Below are 20232 nucleotides of genomic sequence, written 5' to 3'. Positions count from 1 at the left end.
AGAATGTATTTTTCTTTGACATGTTGGATAGCGTCTGAATACCGCAGCACTTAGAAATTTACCAGCAAGCCCTCATATACTGCTTTAACAGATCAATCAATAAGAAATCTGTTTTGGGGGAAAATACAAATCCAAAACCATTTGGAGAAACACTTGAAGATCACTCCCATTTTTCTGTGTTGTTTCTCTGCAAAGCAGCAGGAGAAAGAAGCAGTCTGAACGAAACAAAAATGGCAGCACATTTTTTTTTTTTTTTTGCACTGCAGCGTGCCTCTGCGTTGGTGAACTTGTGGTATGCACCAAGATGAAAAGCACAGGCAGTCACTTTGAAATCCTCCTTGAGTCAAAATTAACATTTTATTTAAACTGCAGCCAGAGAAAGTAGAACAGGGCACTATTGCCTGCTTTGGCCAAGACATATAATTGTTTATTGTGTGCAAACCTTGGGGAAACAGTTACTAGAATATATTTATTATGTGGGAGGTGGAAGTGAGCAGTTGGAGCAACTGTAAAGGGGGAGATTAGCTCTGTTTTCTCAGAAGAGCCACATAAAAGTGAAATAAATGCCCCATTATTATGGTAACATCAGTGTTCTTTGTAATTATTACATTACAATATAGATTTTAACATCTAGACTTGAGCCTGAAGCTATGTTACGTTTCATTATTGCTATTTAGTATTTTATACTCGCTTGTTGGCTTTTGGCTATCATCTATGAAAGTCATAAGAATGTTTGGTCAGGTCATCCTATGAATTTTGTTTAACTGGCATACTTGGCAGTTACTCCGATTCAGTGAGAAACTATTTTCTTTTATTAGTTATCTCTAAGATTTTTTAAAAAATGCATCCTGTAATGATTTACCCTGTAATCCTAGTCTGGACATGTTGAAGAAGTTTGTAAAAATGAACAAACAATGAAACATGACTATCCGTGAGGAGGAAAAAAATTACATAGAAGACCTGAAAATCTGTTTCTCTTATGGATGCTATTTGAAAGACACTGTCAGGATAATTTCCTCATCAAGACTAAAGAGGAAAACAAACAGGTTGGCCTGGATTGTAATTATAAAGGGAAGATGGTGGCACAAACACACTGCTGTGCCACCTGGAGTTGTGATAAATGGGAGAGATTTGCAAAGATGACGTTCAAGGGCAGGTCATGGATGTTTTCACAAGGCATATCCAAGGTGACCTGATTGCAGAATGCTCATTAAAAGTCACAAAAGGATGAAGCGTATTCATGTTGTGTTCCTGTGCTCCTTCGCTAGTAATATATGGCCTGAGATGGTCTATGATGTCAGGATTCTGTAGAGGGATTTACTTCCTCTCAAGGTGCAGCTAAGCAAATTGCTACAATATTTAGAATGTAGGAAAGCCAACTGTGTAATATGCTTCAGTTTTGGCTATCTGCATCATGCTGAAAATTTCATGAAGTTGTAATGACTTTACAAAACCCGCATAATTTGTTTTCTTGTGGTCACAAGATTCATATGAATAGTACTTCTCCAGTCTCACAGGTACTCCAAATGGTTACACATGACAATTAGATAAATGTAAGCGATCATTTCATCCTTTGCAATTGTCCTCAGGCACTAGGGATGTATAATCTTTCCACAAACTTTCACACAGGACATGACTTGTTTGCTGTCAAGGACTGTGAAATCAGGTAAACCATTTTACTCGCATAATGTCTACATGTCAACTTTACATTCTTACTCTATACAAATAAGCAAACAAAAAAGGACAACTTTATGGGATGAGCTCAGTAACTGTTGATGGCACAGCAGTCTAGGTATGGCATCTATTTGGCTACTCAGAAGGAAGAGGTTACTCTCCAATAGGGCTTAAGGATAATTTACAATCTCATACATGTACAGAGGGCATGCAAAAAAGAGCAGGGACGGACTGATTTATGGGCATTGAGGTCTTTACTTAGTTAGCTCCATTCAGTTCAGGAAGATTAAATCTAATGTTAAACACATGGCTGAAGCAGAAAGGTTTCTTCAAAAGCAAAATTTGATCATGATGGCATGCCGCGCATGGAAAAATACCAGCGCAGCCCCTAAAGCTGGAGCCCGGGAGAAATCCAAAATGTCGAAATAAGTGAGCGAGAAACCATTAACCTGAATAAAGAAAGGAAAACTATGACAGTTCCAGGTGAAGCATTTCTGAAGCTTTATCTTACAGCTCAGTGAAACCGGTCAGAAAGCTAAAGAACAAACAGGAAGGCAGGGATATGTGACAGATCATTACAGTGCCCAGCAGAGGCCTCTGGTCCAAAACAGACACCTGACATAACTGCTGGGGATCTCAACTTTTGCAAGTTCTGTGAAAGTGTCAACATTTCTATGTGACCACCGACGTAAAGCAAGAACTGAGAATTGAGAACTAGTTATAAAAATAACCTCTACATATATTTCAATCCATTAACTTACACTGTAACAAGGTGGACATAATTCAGTATGTAATTACATGGGGTGAAAGCACATTCAGCTGTACAATATAATAAGAAAATTGCTTTTGCATGAAATTACCAAGAATTTGCCCATTCTACTCTACTGTTGTTTTACACTTGTATGTTTTTATTGGACATTCCCTGAGTTATCAGATGAAGGATTTGTTAAGAAATGCAGAACAGCTCCACTAATCCTTCCCGCAAGTGTCCAGCAGTGGAAATGGAACAACATGGATCTTTCTGTGCCCAGCTCAACCATTGTTCATGCAAGAAAAAACAGATTTTACTAAAGGTGAAAAAACAGAAGAATAGCAGCCAGGTTTTATTTGAAACAATTCACATCCCATCATATTTATCTGTTGAAATGCATCATAATAGCCAATTATGATTTTAATCAAGGGATAAATCTTAATTGGATTATGCATGAAAGACGCCTGGAGAGAAATAGCTCTAGAAAGCCGTTTTTTGCTCACAGCCTGACTTTCTCCAGAGAGATGGACTATAATGTTTTAGTCAACAAACATCAAACCGTGGATGATGTGTTTTTTCAGCTGATATGTAGGAGTAAGCCTGAGTCAGAGCAGGTGAGTGTTTCCCAGAAAGAATCAAAGCATTCATGCCCTGTCAGAGAAAGAAGAGGGCTTAAAAGGCAGAGTAAATTTTTTAAAAAGAGTGACTTCAATTTTTCTTCTCAGTCACTGCTGATGAAACATATTTGCTGAACACTAACAAATGGTCAAAAAAGATATTTAATGCTGAACGCCTAATGCCTCTTATCTGGGCCAAAACACCATTATTAAAACTCTCAGAAGTATTGTCTATTGTGCCCCCTTGCAAAAGCTCTTATGTCATAGCATTAATATAATTTAGGTCAGTAAACGAAATATTACATGCTCAATTTTATTAACCCAGCTCATTTTATTGTCCCAACATAAGGTCATAGTGATCTGGAGCCTAGAGTGGAAGCACAGTCTGCTGGGATAAACAGGGTACACCCTGGATGGGATGCTAGTTCATCACAAAGTGGTCATATGCACAGTCATTCAAACATTCACACACTTTGGGCAAGTCAGGATTCCTCAGTTTACCTGAAACACATGTCTTTGAACTGGGGGAGAAAAACCCTGATCTGAATTAAAACCTCTGCTCAAACAGCTAAGGTCCTGTGAGGTGGCAGTGCTACCTGTTGTACCACCCTGCTATACATGTTGCTGGAATAATAAAAATCAACACCACCGTTGATCTAATAGAAGAGCATGCATTTATTCATTTAGCTGATGTTTTTCTCAAAAACAATTTATAGTGTTAGTCTACCTATAAGTATTTACCCATTTATACAGGTGGGGAGGTTCACTGAAGAAATTTAGGACAAGTATCTTGCTCAATGGTGAGACAGCTGGAGGTGAGGACTGAACCTGGGACCTTGCAGTTCAAGGGTAGCAGCACCAACCACTATGCTACCAGCTGCTCGCCTAATGTAGATAAATGCGAAGGAAAATTTGCAAAACTAAAACGGTTCATGCAGTGTTAAGCACTCAAGTTCTTGGACACCAGATGCTCCTGTCAACCCACCATGTCATGTACTGTGCCATGTGTCATGTGTGGTTACCTATGATACTAGCGATACTTACTAGCTGTGTCCAGTAATCATTACATCTGGTACTGAGAAGCTCTTGGCAAACATGTTTATTAGCAATTAGACTTCTGAAATTGGAGAAGGAAAAAGGGTCACAAAAGGACATTCATATATGGATAACTTGGAAAGAACAGTCAGAAAGGAAAGGATGTATTGAAGACAGACTAGAACTAATAGAAGGCTCGATCAGACTGTTTTATGTATCCATGGCAAATCTGTTGTTCCCATTTCCTACATACTAACTGTAGGGTAGCAGATCAAATTTCATCTCTATTATTAGCATATGTAACTAATGCTGGTAATTCTGAACAAGTCAGCAGCTTCTAACTCTTTAATTAAACATTCTTGTTTTGTAATGTATTTATAATTATCCCAAGAACACACAGTTTGGATTTGACCACTTAGGGGATTTTGCAGAAACATTGTGGGAAGATCTGTGATGATATGCTGTATGTATGGTATGAACATTACTGACATCACTATTACTGAAAATTCTTTCTAATTAAAAAAAGTCTGTTTCTATTGCGAGAGAATCAGAGATGCTGTACTGGGGCATGAGTAGGATTGATCCAAATTTTAGTGTAATTTTAAAAGTGGTGTAGAACAGAGTCTATTGAAAATATTAACGTAGAGTTAGAGGCATCAGGTGGTGCAGTGCTTAGAGCCAGTTACTCTACACTTGAAACACCTGGGACAGAGTCCCTGCAACAGTACCCTTATTATTACTTATTAATTTAGTTAAAGCTTTTCTCCAAAGTGGTTTACAATATAAGGTTTAAATATTAAGCTGCTTTTCAACTTGAGCAATGCACCGTGTTCTGCTGTACTAGAACAGAAGGTGAGGATTAAACCTGGGTCTTTAACTTGCACTACAATCACTCCAACCACTATATTATGTGCTGCCTCCACTACCCTAGATTGGGTTATTCACCCTGAATTGCTGCAGTAAAAATAACCCAGCTTCAGAAATGGCTAAATGAATGTCTTAATACAGTTTACCTGACATTGTAGCTCTCGTAGGAAAAAGGGGAGAGTAGGGTGGCACAGGAAGTAATGCTGCTGTCTCCCAAGGCCTGGGTGGTCTGAGAGGATGTGGGTTCAATCCCCACTCAGTCTATGTGAAGTTTGCATGTTTTCCCCATGTCTGTGTGGGTATGCTCTGGTTTCCTCCCACAGTCCAAAGACATGCTGTTCAGGTTCTCCCATAGTGTGAGAGTGTCAGTGTGCTCTACTGGTGTGTGGATGAGTGACCCAGTAAAAGTCACCTTGGTGAATGAAGTGTGTGGGCTGATAACACTACATAGAGTTCACTGGAAGTTGCTTTGGAGAAAAGTGTCTGCTGAACAAGTGAATGTAACAAAAAATGTCAGATAAAGGATTAAATTGCAATATTTGTCTTGAAGTTTTGGTGTTAACAATAAAAAGTTATTTAATATATATTTGTGTTAGACATACTTGCAGAATTGTGATTTTGACCCACATTTACCTGCAGAGTAATTTCAAAATGATGTAAACAGATGTGCTGTGTATTCATGTATTTTTAAAAAATATGGGAAAAGGAAGAACACTTTTTGAAGGCTTTCCACACACCGTTAATCCTCACGTTTAAACACTGTCCCTGAAAACATTTAAAAAATTTTTACCTCTGAAGACTTGGCAAGCATGTGCCGGTATCCCTCCTCAATCTGCTTCAACCTGCTGTCGGTCTGGAAGAACAAAAAGAAGAAGAGGGAGGAGGGGTGGGGGTGAGGGAGACAGAGAGGGGGAGGGTGTAACGTGAGACCGGATCCGCTCGCAGGAAGCGCACGCACAGACACTTTGCTGTTGACCTCTGAGCCTGGCGGCTCATCTGCATGCTTGTCGCCGAGGACCCGGGCAGCGCGCCAGCCTCGACGCCCCTCTGTGGCAGCCAGAGCCACGCAGGGGTCTGCCTTTGATCTGGGGCCAACTATTCATCACTTAAAAAGGAGAGAAGACAAAAAACAACCTCTGCTGCCAATTATTAGAAAAACATCAAGGCCTCCGTGGAAAGAGAAAGAGGAGGTGCAGAAAAGAGAGATGGAGGGAGAAAGAGAAAGACAGCGAGAGACGGAGCGAGGGAGGGAGAGACACCTGGGGTTTATCGTGCTGACTTCACCTTAGTCAGCGTGGCTTCTCCGCAAGGGTATACACCTGTATAACCTGCCATGGGCAATCGTTCATGTACAGCACACACTGTATGATTGTGACTCTCTTGCGATACAGAGGAGCCAGAGGAGAAAATCAAGCCATGTGGAGATTATATACATAGCAGCTCACATTCTATGGGCAGCACAGCTCATCTCGTATTTACAGTGACTCACAAGCAGTAGAGCAGAGATCCTGAGCAGTAAAGATGCAATACAGAAGGAATAATAACCCACACACTCTAGTAGCGCTCACAGGAGCATCATTTGTGAAAAGCTTCTTTAACAAGCCAGGTTAATAATGAAAAAGAGCCCTTAGTGAAGACTGTGGAAACACATGAACATCTGCAATACCAATACGCACTGTGCATGCATTCTTTCAAGACCACATCCTTTCTAAACGTGAACTGAATTATGTCAGCTGTGACTTGAAGAAAATTTCAAGTTGTGCATGACATGCTTACAATAAAACAGTAAAAGGATTATTCTGCTTGGACTGAATTTGATGGACACATTTTTTGGGGGGGAACACTGAAATAATAAATAAAGTGTGGGTTCTTCAGAAAGCATTAATGTCATCTTAAATTAAACACCTGTATTTTGAAACGTAAGTGCCATGTTTTATCTCAAGGACACTAATTTTAGAAATAATATCTAGAAGAAGGGGGCACAGTGGCGCAGTGGGTTGGTCCGCAGTCGTGGGTCTGGGGTTCGAGTCCCCTTGGGGTGCCTTCCGACGGACTGGCGTCCCGTCCTGGGTGTGTCCCCTCCCCCTCCGGCCTTATGCCCTGTGTTACCGGGTAGGCTCCGGTTTCCTGCGACCCCGTATGGGACGAGCGGTTCTGAAAACGTGTGTGTGTGTGTATCTAGAAGAAAAAAATGAAAAAAGCTTATTTAAAATTCCAAATTTTCGATAACATGAATGCTTTATGTTTAAGGTCAGGTGACTGCTCTGACTGTCATGTGAAAATTTCAAGAAAAATTGAGAAAACTTCAACAAAACCACAAATGGACACAAATCGTCAGCAAAACGGGCTATACTTTTTCTGCATACAAGATTCTTAAAGCAGATTTTTAGGACATAATTTCAGCAAAAATTATTGATTCATCACAGAGCTTAAGAAAACTTACCTTGCATGTTGTTAGTTTTGAACAACCCTATAATTTTCTTAAGCAAAAAAACAAGCCAGTCCCGTATATAAAGTTATCCTTCGAACTTTGTGTGCAACAAGAGGCAAAAATTTTCCGCAGGATATGTTCCCTTCACAGCCATAAGTCTCGTTTTTATATTTCTATTACATTACCTGAACAACAATGCCAGCAAAGTTTATCTTCAGTAAACTGAGGAAATTAGCAGCTATGTCCCTGAGCACACAACTGAAGGATATTCGTGTATTCAATAAAATATTGACACTGGCACGGTATTTACATATCAAATCATGCCGCCGCTGTGTGTATCACTACACCCATGGTAAAGCTCACATTGAGCTACACTGTTTATACACAAACACATCTTGAGTCTAAGGTGTGTTCTGCTAAGGATGGGACTCACTGTTTAAGTAACCGATAAAGAACTTTGTCCAAAACATATTCACTCTACGAATGTCACAAGGGAAGTTACTGCTGAATTTAGCGAGCAACAAAATGGCAGTAAAGTTGAATTTTCATATTTCAAACTAGTTGTTCTTGCCTCTGGGAGGACACAACGCACAAAGAAAAAGACTGCATGAAAGGGGTTATTGCGGTGCGGTTTGCCTTCACTACTTGGAAGGACTTATGAGCGAATGTGCATATGCGGACAGCCAGATTACCGGACAGTCCTCCGGGTTTTCGCACCTGAGCTGCGGAAATGTGTTAACACTTCTTGCTCTTCACTGCAGGCCAGAGAAACATGAGCAGGAATGACGGTCTCCAAGTCACTGGTCTCCAAGGAGAAAATTCATTCTCTTTGAATATCTTTTGGAATTTCTGTTATTTGTTGTTTGCTCATCTCGAGAGACTCTTTCAGCTGATGATTGCGAAAACAAAAAAATAAAAAACCCTCCAGCCCTTTAAACACTTGCCATTTCTTCTGAACAACCACTGTTATTGTTGCTATAGAGACCATTCCCACAGATTCTTGTTTCATTAGGTGTTCTAGTGAGGGAAAAAAGGTCAATCAATTACAGTGTGAGGCATGATCAAAAGGAACCCGTTTAAAAATCCAATTTACTCTGGAAGGATCTTGCTGCGCTATCTGGCAAAGGACAACCTAAGAGCCCATCTCCCTCCCTGCAACATGCGGACTAACGGCGAAAACGCAAGGGCAAGAACAGAGGCTTGCGCTGCGGTCTTCCTTCAAATATGCAGAAATGTTCTACGATATGTTCAGACAAGAGAAAGTGGAGATGCAGAGACACATTATGGAGCCACGCCGTGAATGGGATGCCATTAGCTCGCCTTTCACAACCGTGTACGTGCACCCCACCACAGGTATTTAATGCTAAAGGCAGTCTCCGCAATATCAGACGCTACAATCGCTAATCCTACTGGAATGGCGCCTGGACGCTTTGAAGTTCGTATGAGAACACTGGTGTAGTAGATGTAGTATTTGGAGGCAAGGCCATACGCTGCTTGCAAAAACAATTTACAGTATTCAACTGCAGTCAGGCCAGATGCTGAGCAGTCATGGTGTGGCTATAAAAAAGAAGGAGAGGAAAAATCACCTTGTACTTAGTAGGCCGCTAGCACGTTCCTGCACGGTTCACACCTACATACACACAGATATAAAAAATATGGACATATGACACACAGACACAACCATAAAGGTACTTTGAAAATATAAAACATACACCAGTGTTCATAACTTTGGAATCAACCAGAAATGTTCATGTTTTTGAAAGAATTGATAAGTTTATTGTCAAGGTACCATTGAAATGTTTTAAAAGTATAGCCAAGACATCATTACTAATGATGGACTATTACCATTAGAGTTTACCATTAGGACACTGGAGTAATGGCTGCTGAAAATGCGGCTTTGCAGGCATGTGTGAATAATAATTTGTAAATCCATTATTTTAAGCAGTAATAGCCATTTGCAACATTAGTAATGATGCCTTAGCTATATTTTTATATCTGATTAATGGTGTCAATTATTCCAAAAAGATGAACATTACTGGGTGATTCAGAACTTTTGAATGCTGGTATTTGACAAATCATTCACGCACTGAGGATATTAAGAATAAAACACTTCTATTTCCCTGAAAGACTGGCTCACTTTTCCAATATAAAAGCAGAAATCTCTGGGTATGTTGGCATTTTTCAAAAATATATGACATAGACACTGATTACCATTTTTCTAGTGGTTACTTTTTACCTATTGAGTTTTCTTTCCTTAAAGCTCATGAACCACTGATCTTTGAAAGCAAAAATCATATAGATAGTATAATCGTTTAAGTTTAACAAGTTTTAAGATTGTTTAAAAGTTTACGTTTTTTTTTTTTCATTTAAAACAGAATTATTAGACATTGTCTGTGCAAATTTCAAAAAGCAGTATCTTTTTTTTTATTGAACATACACACACAATACAGCAGGCACAACAGGGAAACAGTACTTCTTCCTGTGAAGTAATGTGACAAGATTTTTTTTGCTTTATTACTTAAGATCAAAGTGACATTTTTTTAATTTCTGAAACTACTCAACTGTGTCATCCAGCCTTGGAGCAACACAATGCTTGCTAAAAATGTGTTTATGCTCCACGTCGGCATGATAAGTGGATCTGTCAGTTCAGGTCTTCAGCCATAACTCCTCTTTCAGCTGCCAGTTCATCTTCACCGTAAGTTTACTTGCAACAGCAAATAGGATGGATTCCTCCCACATGTCATTCTTAAAATGATGTTAAAATCAAACACGTTGCATTCCAGCAATGTACGCCTTTGGTAGTAACCACAGTGATGTGTACCAGGAATCCCAGCCAATTCCTTTAAGAGTAAACTGTTCCTTGATGAGGCGGCTAACGTCTCTACAGGCCGCTAGGTTCATTTTACAGCCCAACAACCTGACAGTATATACACAGCAACTTCTGAAGAACATATGACTTCCTGCAGGTCATTCCAGGTTGTCCAACACCAGTTTGTAGGAGGTATAACAACAGGATAGGGTGTGCTGTGGTGGCAACTGTGATGGTCTCTACCAGCAGTAGCCATCATGTTCTTATTTATTCTGGGAAAAAACACAACTCCGGATGTAGCTTCCCGTGGTGGAAGATGCTTTAACGTGAAGCTCTTGATGCTCTGTAATGACTACTATGTCTATCTCCCATGCCATTCCTTAACGGAAGCCTTTCTCCCAGCTGAGACTCTTGTCGATACGATCTCTCCAAGTGAAGCTCTGTGTCAAGATTTCGTAGAGGGTCTTCAAGCTCAGCATGTCCTCTGGCTAGGCCGTGATACAAGAAAGAAAACGATCCTTGGGTGATTAGACATGTGTCTGAGCTAGTGGTGTGGGTTCATTCTGTATTTCCTCTTTGTTTCCAAGCCGGTATCTGTGATCATCTTTACCACAGTGGCTCAGAGTCTCAAGTGTATCATCCATGTAAAGTTGATTATCCAAACTTTCTCCAAGATAATGAAAGAGTTTTCTGACAGAGGTGTTGTTGACATACAGCATATATATGAGAGTATACACACTGCATGTTACCGCAATCCAGATAATGCCAACAAAGTACACTGATGCTGGGAAGATAGGCAGAAAATTAGCAGCTTAAAGGAAACCGAACACAGCCTCTCGGCTTCCTATGAGCTTATTCAGAGTGTCAACCCATGTCACTACCATCAAAATGAATAAATCAGTTAAAATATATATTTTCAAAAAGAGAACTTTTTCCTACAAAAAATGTCTGCAGCGACTAGAGCCATCCACCAAGCCGAGACATTATAAATCAGATTTTCTGAGCAAGCCCACCCGTCTGCCACCCCCTCCCTTCAACCACTAGGAGGTGATTGTGAAACTTCTTTGATCTTTATTCCAAATTTATTGCTGTACATAATCCATGACAAAAAAATAATGTGATTTAGTGTATCTCTTAATGGCAGAAAACCAGCTGACAGAAATTAATAAGCTAGCACATGAAGAAAGAAAGAAAGGAAGATTAAAAAAAATAAAACCTGGCAGCAAAATACACAAATCATCATTCAGACACTTTGGCTTCCCGAATCTAGCGGCACGCGTAGTGGGTGCAAGGGGTCCTGTGAGCTCAGCCTGGAGTTTGCAGGCTCTCCTGTCCAGCAGCACTCTCCATTATTCTGTTCAGCCATCTTCAGGAAAAAAAACAACATGGTATTTTCAGAATGTGCACCGCAAGCAGTAACCCTCGTTCTTCTGAACGTCGCTTGTTCTCTTTTAGTGCCTGGTCCAAACCGAATCGAAGCAATGCAAGAACATTCTCCTCTCCTCACTGTGAACTCAAAATAAATCCTTACTCGTCCGAGTAAGGAAGAGCGATTGTATCAGACCCAATAAAAGACAGTTTCGCAGGCTTAACTTGGATTATATTCAGACCTGTCAGCCTGTTTTATATCTAGAAAAATGGTTTTGCATACAAAAAATGAAAATAGATGTAGAGATAAATTGTGACATTTGTAAAGCTACTCTATAAAATTAATGCCAATATTGTAATTTTAGAGACCATCTAGGTAGGGACTTAAGGATGAGTCCTGAAGCTTTGGAAACCAACAGAGCTCTAGAGTTCAATGACACTTGTAAAGACATTGTAGAAGGTGGGGCCAAAGTCATTTTTTAATGGTTTTTCTTGTCAGCGATGGCAGTTTTGGCCTACTACAAGGCCTGTACATTCATACAAACTCACAAAGTGTATCACAAAAGTTGTAATTCATTAGGGCCATCCCTTATTGATGGAGGTCCTGCATCGGTGTTACTAAAACCAGCATTGTCACCTTACAGTTGGACCCGATATCCACAGACATCTCCATCCCTGACACCGTCCCCCGTGGCCAAACACCAGACCACCCCAACACACCACACACTATCTTGGCATGCTGCGCAAGGCAGGAAAAGAGATAACGGGCACCACTGCGAGCAAAGAGGAAACCGGCAGCCAGTGTTTGAAGAGGAGGGCCATTGCTTGGAAGGCCCGCTGGTGTGGTCCGCTCCCTCTTTCTTTTCTGTAGTATAAATACTGAAGAGAGGCGGTAAGGTAGGACTGTTTTCCGAAGCTGTTTTTCAGCAGCCCAAGGTTACTTCCGCGGCACATTGTTCCAGCATCTTCTGATGTGCTGTGGGTCATGCTTGTCAAGTGCTGTACCCCCCCCCCTCCCCCCAATTGCAATGCCCTCACCCCACCCCCGACATGAAACTCTGCTGCAGATGGTTCTGAACAACACCCCGGGTCCAGCAAGCTTACATCTGCTCACACTTAGCTGATCTGCCTCTGCTGCTCGACTCCACCCCCTCCCCCCACTTCCCTTTGTCATCCTTGCTGTTGTTTCCATTCCTTTGAAACTTAAAATATCTTCACCAATTGTGTACTGTACACCTAGTTGCCATGGTGATTTCAGGCTTGGACAGAAGGGAATCTGCCATTGCTATCAGCTAAGTGCAGGAACCATACATTCAAAGGGTAAAGCAAACCTTGCCAAGAATTTGGTCCACCAGCCCTTTCCCTTCATTTTGTACCCTACACGCACACAAAATTAACAGTTGATGCGGGGAGGGCTGCCAGGGAGCACAGAAGGGTGAAGGTCATATGGTCTGCAGATTGAAGCCTTTAACAAAGAAAAAAAAATCATGGTTTCAGTTTACTTTCCTTCTGATCATAAAACTTTGGTGCAACCCGGTTTTATTGAATAACCTTTGCTGGACCTAGAGGCTTGAAGTGTGTGGTGGTGGGGGTTGGGGACGTCGTTCCCGTTCGCTGGGAAAGTAAGAAGCCCTTTCATCCCAGGGTGGTCCCGCAAAATGCCCCTACCCCCGCCTCTACATCTCAGAGGCAAACAAGAGGCAAAGAGGAGTTTGGGGGGGGCGGGGGGTGTCCAAGTTGTACGAGTTTGAAAACCCTACTTCAGCTTCAGGACCTTTGGTACTAGCTAACAGGACTAATTCGCAAATGTGGGGAAAAAAAAAACAAGTAAAGCTAAATTAGTACATTAAAGAGATTGGTGAACACTTTAAGTGTTATTTATAGCTCAAAATTAATTAATCAAAAATGAATTTGATAAAACATTTGAAGACAGTTAAACATTTAGCAATGACAAACAGTCTCTAATTTTGGATCAACTTTTTTAATAAAACAGAAACATACAGAACATTTCTATGATACCCTTGTTGTACTTTTGCACTGATTGTTACATTGGACTTGGGACACTAAAACAAAGCTTTCAGATATTAAAGAAAGGAAAACTGTAAACCATGTTTGACACAGTAAATAAAAATTGGATAGTTATGATTTGTTGCTTAGCTCACACCTCAACCCAAAGCTAAATAAAATATTCTTCATTTGAATAGTTCATCAAACTATTTTGGCTGTGAAACTTTGCTCAATATTCCTGCAGCAGCACCAAATTCACCATTTGCAGGTTGTAAGTCTCTGTCCCTGACTACTCTATTTGGTGCCTGATCCATGCATTTAAAAATGTTTTTTGTCAAAACTCACTATGTAAAGATTCATAGTTAAGTGACGACAAATGCTACATAAAATGTAGACATTGAAGATCTAAGCTTGGAAGTTTGGACACAAGGATAACCCCGATTTGGGAACGAGTTAATGAAAGCAATAACTTTTTGTCAAGCCTGAATTAGAGTCACTGTTACACAAAACGGATGTTCACAGTTGATGTTCAGTGACGTTGGGCTGTATCCACTCTAATGCTCTTGCATCATTTTCAATGTATTGATTGGTTCCCTGCAGTGCCATTGCATTCACCTCATTGCTCCTCCTGCTGGGTGCAACCACAAAATATATTCTGCAATTTAGGTCAGTAAAGTGGGTCAGGCAAAGGTCTGTCTGCCTGTATTGTGGGCACAGCTTCAAGTATACTTTGAACACTACAGTCATGTTTTCTCAAGCACCCAGAAAAAGCATGCACACACTCACAGAGACACCATTCATAAAACACTAGCGCACACACATTTACACGGACAGGCACGCGCACACAAGCACTACCACACACACGGAATTTGCTCAAAGAGAAACACTCCTACGAACTAGGTTAAAAAAAGTCTGGGCACACGGCGTTAGACTTTAGAATATGAGACGCTTGATCTTTTTCAGCGTTTACCCTGCCCCGCCCCAGCAAGCTAGTGTTAGCGAGTGGGGAAAGGTCCCACAGGCCCAGATCTATGTTGGAAGAGGGGGTGAGAAGAGGACAAAAGGTGCGGAAAGCCCACAGTAAACTCAGTGAGGGTAGGTGTGATCAGCAAGAGCTCAGAATAGCTCTATTCCCACGAACCGACTGACCGTTTTTAGCGCAGCCGCCGAGATGCTGGCATCCCAAGCAGATCCGGGGCCTTACGGAAAACTCTCAGCTCTAAATGTATTATGACGCTGTAATATTTATCCCAACGCTGCCCGCGTTGACCTTACTGGAAGCAATATTCCTTCCCACGAATCAAGTGGCGATGCTCCGTTTGGATTTCTTTTTCTTTATGAAGGGACGCCGCTTCCCAGAATGTTCAAAACCAGAGTGTTGTATGGGGGCAGAAAAATGATCACGTAAAAATGCGCCGCTAATGTAAGTTACAGTTTAGAGGACAACACAACAGAAACCTGGAACGCCTACAAAAACTACAGCTGTTAATTTAGTGTTACTATTAAAATTAAACAATAAGCTTTTCGGTAGACCAACCACCTGATCAGCTTTACAAGGGAATCCAGGAGTATGAGAGATGCAGCACATACCCTTGAGTAAAGGTGATTTTTCTGGAATGCACCAGACTTAATAATTCAGTTGCTAAGGATAAAAGAGAGTGATTGTAGAGAGAGTGCGTGTGTGTGGATTCCAGGGTGGGCGTGTGTACCGATAAGCCAGGCTGCTTCAAGGAAGTCTCAGCTCTCCTTAGTTTGTAATTACTTCTCAAGGAAAAAGAAAAAGAGGAAAATAAATAAATAAAAGGATGTGCAGGAACTCAGTAATAGGTGTTCTGGAGGTAAGACGGATTTATCTGGAGGTACCCGGCTCTGAATAACCCCCCCCCGCACCAAGCCTAGTCAGTTACCGAAGGCAATTGGAAACCTTTCGCAGGGGGTGATAAACTTTGTTAGTATCCACACAGCAATATAAACTCTTTATGCCGTCCCTTCATTCAAAAAGTATCTTTTCTTTCTCACTCCTTTCTAAAACTGGTGAACAGCAAGCCAATCAGAGACACAATCTGATCTTTTCTGATATTCTGCTCCTTGGTATTACGTCGAACAATCCCTTCAAACAAGCTTATTTAATGAAAATACATTCCTGCGTTTCATGGATTTAGTGGATTTTCTCCTCTCCTTCTTTGGGATTTGTGAAAAGTGCTGGAACTGTGGCAGCCCATTTTAAGAACTGCTGACTCCAGAAGAGCGAGTATTTCTGTCAGTGTTGAGGGAATAAGAAATTTCAGGTTACACAACGTGACCAAGTCATTTAAAAAATACAATGAAAAAAACATAAATACCTGCAGAATGTACCAGTCGACCAAAAACTACAATTTTCAGGCTTATTTACATTTAAAGACATAGCTTTTAACACAGAATTAGAGTGGCTTCTATGTTTAACTACTTTTCCGGCATATTAGAGGTAGATTTCCTACGCAAGGATAAATTTGTGCCCTCAAAGAAAAGTTGTGCCAGTTGTTGCTCCTCAGTTCCTTGTTTATGTTGTATTCTGATTGGTATCCTAAGCTTTTGATGCAGAGCCTTATTACCATGGTTGGAACACTTCCGAAATGCCTAACAAAATGCTGAGGGAACCTGGGTCGACCTTTTTTCTCTTGCAAAGCAAACAAAGTGTGTCCCTTCTTCCTCCAATTATGCTCATTTTTCTTGACCAAAGCGATGATTAAAATCTGCCACACATCATAGAAGGCAGTTGGCTTGAGGGTCTCATCAGTAAATCTCTGCTGTTCAGTGACCATATAGCTTATTCTGTTGCTATTTTGTCGAGATATTCTGTCTCTATTGCTGTTCTTCTGCCACATGTTCATTTCATGCACCGAGCGAGGAAACACTTAGGAAATGGCGACTTGAGCCAAAATGGCGGCTCGCTATGTTAAGTACCCTTTGCTCTTCAACACTATTTGCCTTTCATCCAGGACAGTTCAGAGTGCTTAGCCCAAAATGCATCCGCAAAGCAAGGCAGTTCTACTATGCACCGTGACTTAAAAATTAAAAAAGGATGAAAATGATTAATTTTGGCAGATGCAGCTATGTAAAAAAGTAACTACTATTTTAACTTTATTTCAGGATTCATTTGGAGTAATGTGCCTGCATATGGTCTTGAAACAGAGACAGGATTTATAGATGTTTGAATAGCGCAATAATGGGCAGCAGATGTGTTTTGGGGCCCTTGTACCAGCAAGTTTGGAGGAGAAGAGGATCACTTTGATGGGCCTAATCAGGAGTGCCTTCAGCACCATCTTTAATTCAGTTTCTGCTGGATCTGCACAGAATTACTGGCATATTCCAGCTCTGTTTTCTGTTAGCTGGGATGAAGTGATTTGTAAATAAAACACAACAGACCAGGCAGAACCTTGGGAATTTTAAGCCAGTACAAAGAAATTCAGCAGTCAATCACTTTCAAAAAAATCAAGATCAAATGGAAGGCTGTAATTTGGGACACTTGAAGGCCTGTACCAAAGACTACAGAAGAATGTAGTACGGTAGTCAGATCGTATCTGTTTAAAATAGAAATTAATGACCATCTGAGAAAACCAAAGGACATTTCAGATGACATTTACTGTTATTTTGTGTCTCGGACAACAGTTCTATTCATTGTGACTTACAGTTTCCTCTACTTTCCTCTACAGCAGGATAGCTTCACCTGATCGATTTAGATTATACATCTTGCTTCTAGGACTTGATCATGAGTACAGAGCCATTTCAACATCCAACTATCTACACCCATACCAGCCCACTGTTGCCCCACTTATAGTATATTTACTTCTGCTTACAACGATGAGTGAAGTGCAGGCCAGTTTCCTCAGATTAAGTTCTTGACATATGGCAAATCTAAAAAGATTTGCATCACTACTGGCAAAGTCTCAAATCATGGCAACACTATCAGAACTTTTGAAAATAACTTCCCAATAAGGGCCAACCTCTGAAAAAACCAGAGAAGAGAATACATCAGATTCCTTCTTGTTTAAAACATTACAGGCAATTATTTTATGATTTTTTGTGTGCTCTCTTCAGATACTTCCTCTTTTTCTCATATTCTTCTCAGAAGTCCCGATCTGCATCTTCTCACATTTCCACTGTAAGAAATGACAGCAAAGCTTCTGCATCCATGCTACTACAGCTCAGCATGTAAAGCTGAAGAAGAACACATCTCTACAGAATAACCTCCTCCACAATTATTTTCCAACTGAATATTTCACACTGGACCTGAATTAAAGGCAGTTTGGCGTTGTTCTTTATAGGTATGGAACAACTGAAAATGTTGAACAATTTTAAAAAACTATAAATTTGTTATCATATCAAGACAACACCATGTAAGGCTTCTTATCACAGTACATCCCCTAAATGAATAAATGTAAGTATAAAAGTTGGGTGAACACAGAAATTGCAATGCTTTTGATAGAAAATTGATACTTTTATTCATCAAGGTAGCATTAAGTTGATTATAAACAAAAGTCAATACATTGAGAAGGTTGTAACATTATTTTTATTTTATATAATTGTTTTATGCATGGTTGGGGGCGCGGTGGTGCAGCAGGTTCAGCCAGTACCCGTGATGTGGTAAGTCTGGGGTTTGAACCCTGCTTAGGGTGCCTTGTGACAGACTGGTGTGCGGTCCTGGATGTGTCCCCTCCTCCTCCAGCCTTGTGCCCTGTGTTGCCTGGTTAGGCTCCAGTTTGCTGTGACCCTGCTCGGGGTAAGTTGTTTTAGCCTGTGTGTGTGTTTTATGCATCAAACTTTACATTCATTAAAGAATCCTTCATTGTGTCAGCCAGTCCATCAAAGACGATACTCCACCTTCCAGTTTCTTCACCAAATGGGTTTTGCATAGCTTAGAAGTATGCTTCAGATCATTGTCCTGCTGCATGATGAAATTTGTACTAATCAAGTGTTGACCATGCTTAGAGTGGTAACCTTTCTGGTTTATTATTCCTTGCACTCTGTGTAAATATAACTTACTAGAACCAAAGCGGCCCCATACCATTACATTTCCTCCACCATGCTTCGCAGAATGCATCAAGCACTCCTCCAGCATCTTTTCATTTGCTCTAGATCTCACATTTGCCCTCCTCCTTGATCTAATCTCTTCAGAATTAGACTGACCTGTCCGTAATACTCTTGTCCAATCATCCACTACCCAATATCTATGCTCTTTGTCCATTTTAACCTTTTCATTCCGTTTGCCAGTTTCAGATATGGCTTTTTCTTTGAAGCTCTGCCTCTAAGGCCAGCATCCCAGAGTTTTATTTTCACTGTTGCAGATGATTCTGGTGTTTGGCATGTACTATTTAAGGAAGCAGCCAACTGAGGACCTGTAAGGTGTCTGTTTCTCAGACTACAGACTGTGATGTACTTGATGTACTTATCCTCTTGTGTTGTTGTTCATGTGGGCCTTCCGATTTTTTTTCTGTCCTGGTTAATTCTAGTTTGCTCTCTTCTCTTAGGGCAGCAGTGGACTCCTCTGTATGAAATCTTCAGCTTCTTGGCAATCTGACACATTAAGCAGTAATAGTGTTTCGCAGCATTAGTAATGATCTCATGGCTATATGTTTAAACCAATTTAATGCTACCTTGACAAAAAAGTTTCAATTCTTTCAACAACATAAAGATTTCTAGGTGATTCCAAACTTTTGAAAGCTTGGGTGTGTGCATGAGTGTATATAACAGTGCCTTTCTCTTATTAACCCTTCAGTTTTAACAACAATGCAGTGGTAAGCTTTGCAGAAAAGCCATGGGAATCAGTACCAGGAAATAAAGCAGGTCGGCATAATCTAATCTATTGTTATCACCTTTGACCTTCTTCACAGAAAGCTTCTTTTCTGAAGCCAGGTCCAGTCAGAATGTGGGTGTTTCTGGAGCGCCAAAAGAAGCCTGGACCTGGGTGACCTTGTTCCCTGCCATCTACAGTAAGTCCATATGGCAAGTCTTATTTCCCAAATTCACCTGAACCTCTGTAGGGGGAGATGAACCAATAAATATTGAAGATTATGGGGAACCATTATGATTACACTGGAAAATGTGCAAAAGTAACTTTAACAGAGTGGTTCCCAGTTTGGGCTACATGGACAGAAGTAGCTGAAAACTCCTCACATCAAAAGGTATATTTACTACCATAAAAGGTATATGTAGAACCTATCATGCTCCTGACAATGGGGACAGATGACCCCCAGGAACCAAAAATTCTGAAAAGTAGCTATGTACCTGATTATGCAATCCTTTGGTTTCCTTGGAAGTACATGATGTTTACTGGACAGTAAAACAATCAGGCTGTAGGCCCTCTACCTGGCTTGTAAATGCAGGGAAGTGGATCATGGTAATTGAGATTAGGAGCCAAGAGGATCATTCAGAGGTGAAGGTCAAGGCTTTGATTACGTGTCACAAAAAAGGTACTCAGTTTTTTTGCATGAAACAGATGCTCTTGTCAGTTAATACTTCAAAGCAAAAACAACCAAGCAAACTGCCAGTAGTTCTTTACCATTAAATCCACTACTCATTCAAATGCAGATAGACTGAAAACAGAAACAAAAGGAGGCCCACAGTAACCATTACTGCATATTTTATGAGAACCTCCATTAGAAAGTCAATTGGCTGTTATGTAGTCATATCTACT

General features: G+C 40.6%; 1 protein-coding gene across 4 annotated transcripts in view; it reads right to left on the bottom strand.

Moving 5' to 3' along the window:
* The window catches only part of axin2 (axin 2 (conductin, axil)), an 88426-nt gene that overhangs the window by 53901 nt on the left and 14293 nt on the right, over positions 1–20232 (bottom strand). For all 4 annotated transcript variants that reach the window (XM_029246695.1, XM_029246697.1, XM_029246698.1 and 1 more), the window contains one exon: positions 5735–5797. The gene's annotated coding sequence lies outside the window, so the exon portion shown is untranslated. The remainder of the gene's footprint in view (positions 1–5734; positions 5798–20232) is intronic.

Source organism: Scleropages formosus, chromosome 20, assembly GCF_900964775.1.
Source record: "Scleropages formosus chromosome 20, fSclFor1.1, whole genome shotgun sequence".
NCBI lineage: Eukaryota > Metazoa > Chordata > Actinopteri > Osteoglossiformes > Osteoglossidae > Scleropages > Scleropages formosus.
Note: the sequence above shows the minus strand (reverse complement) of the source record. Positions and strands in the feature narration are given on the sequence as shown.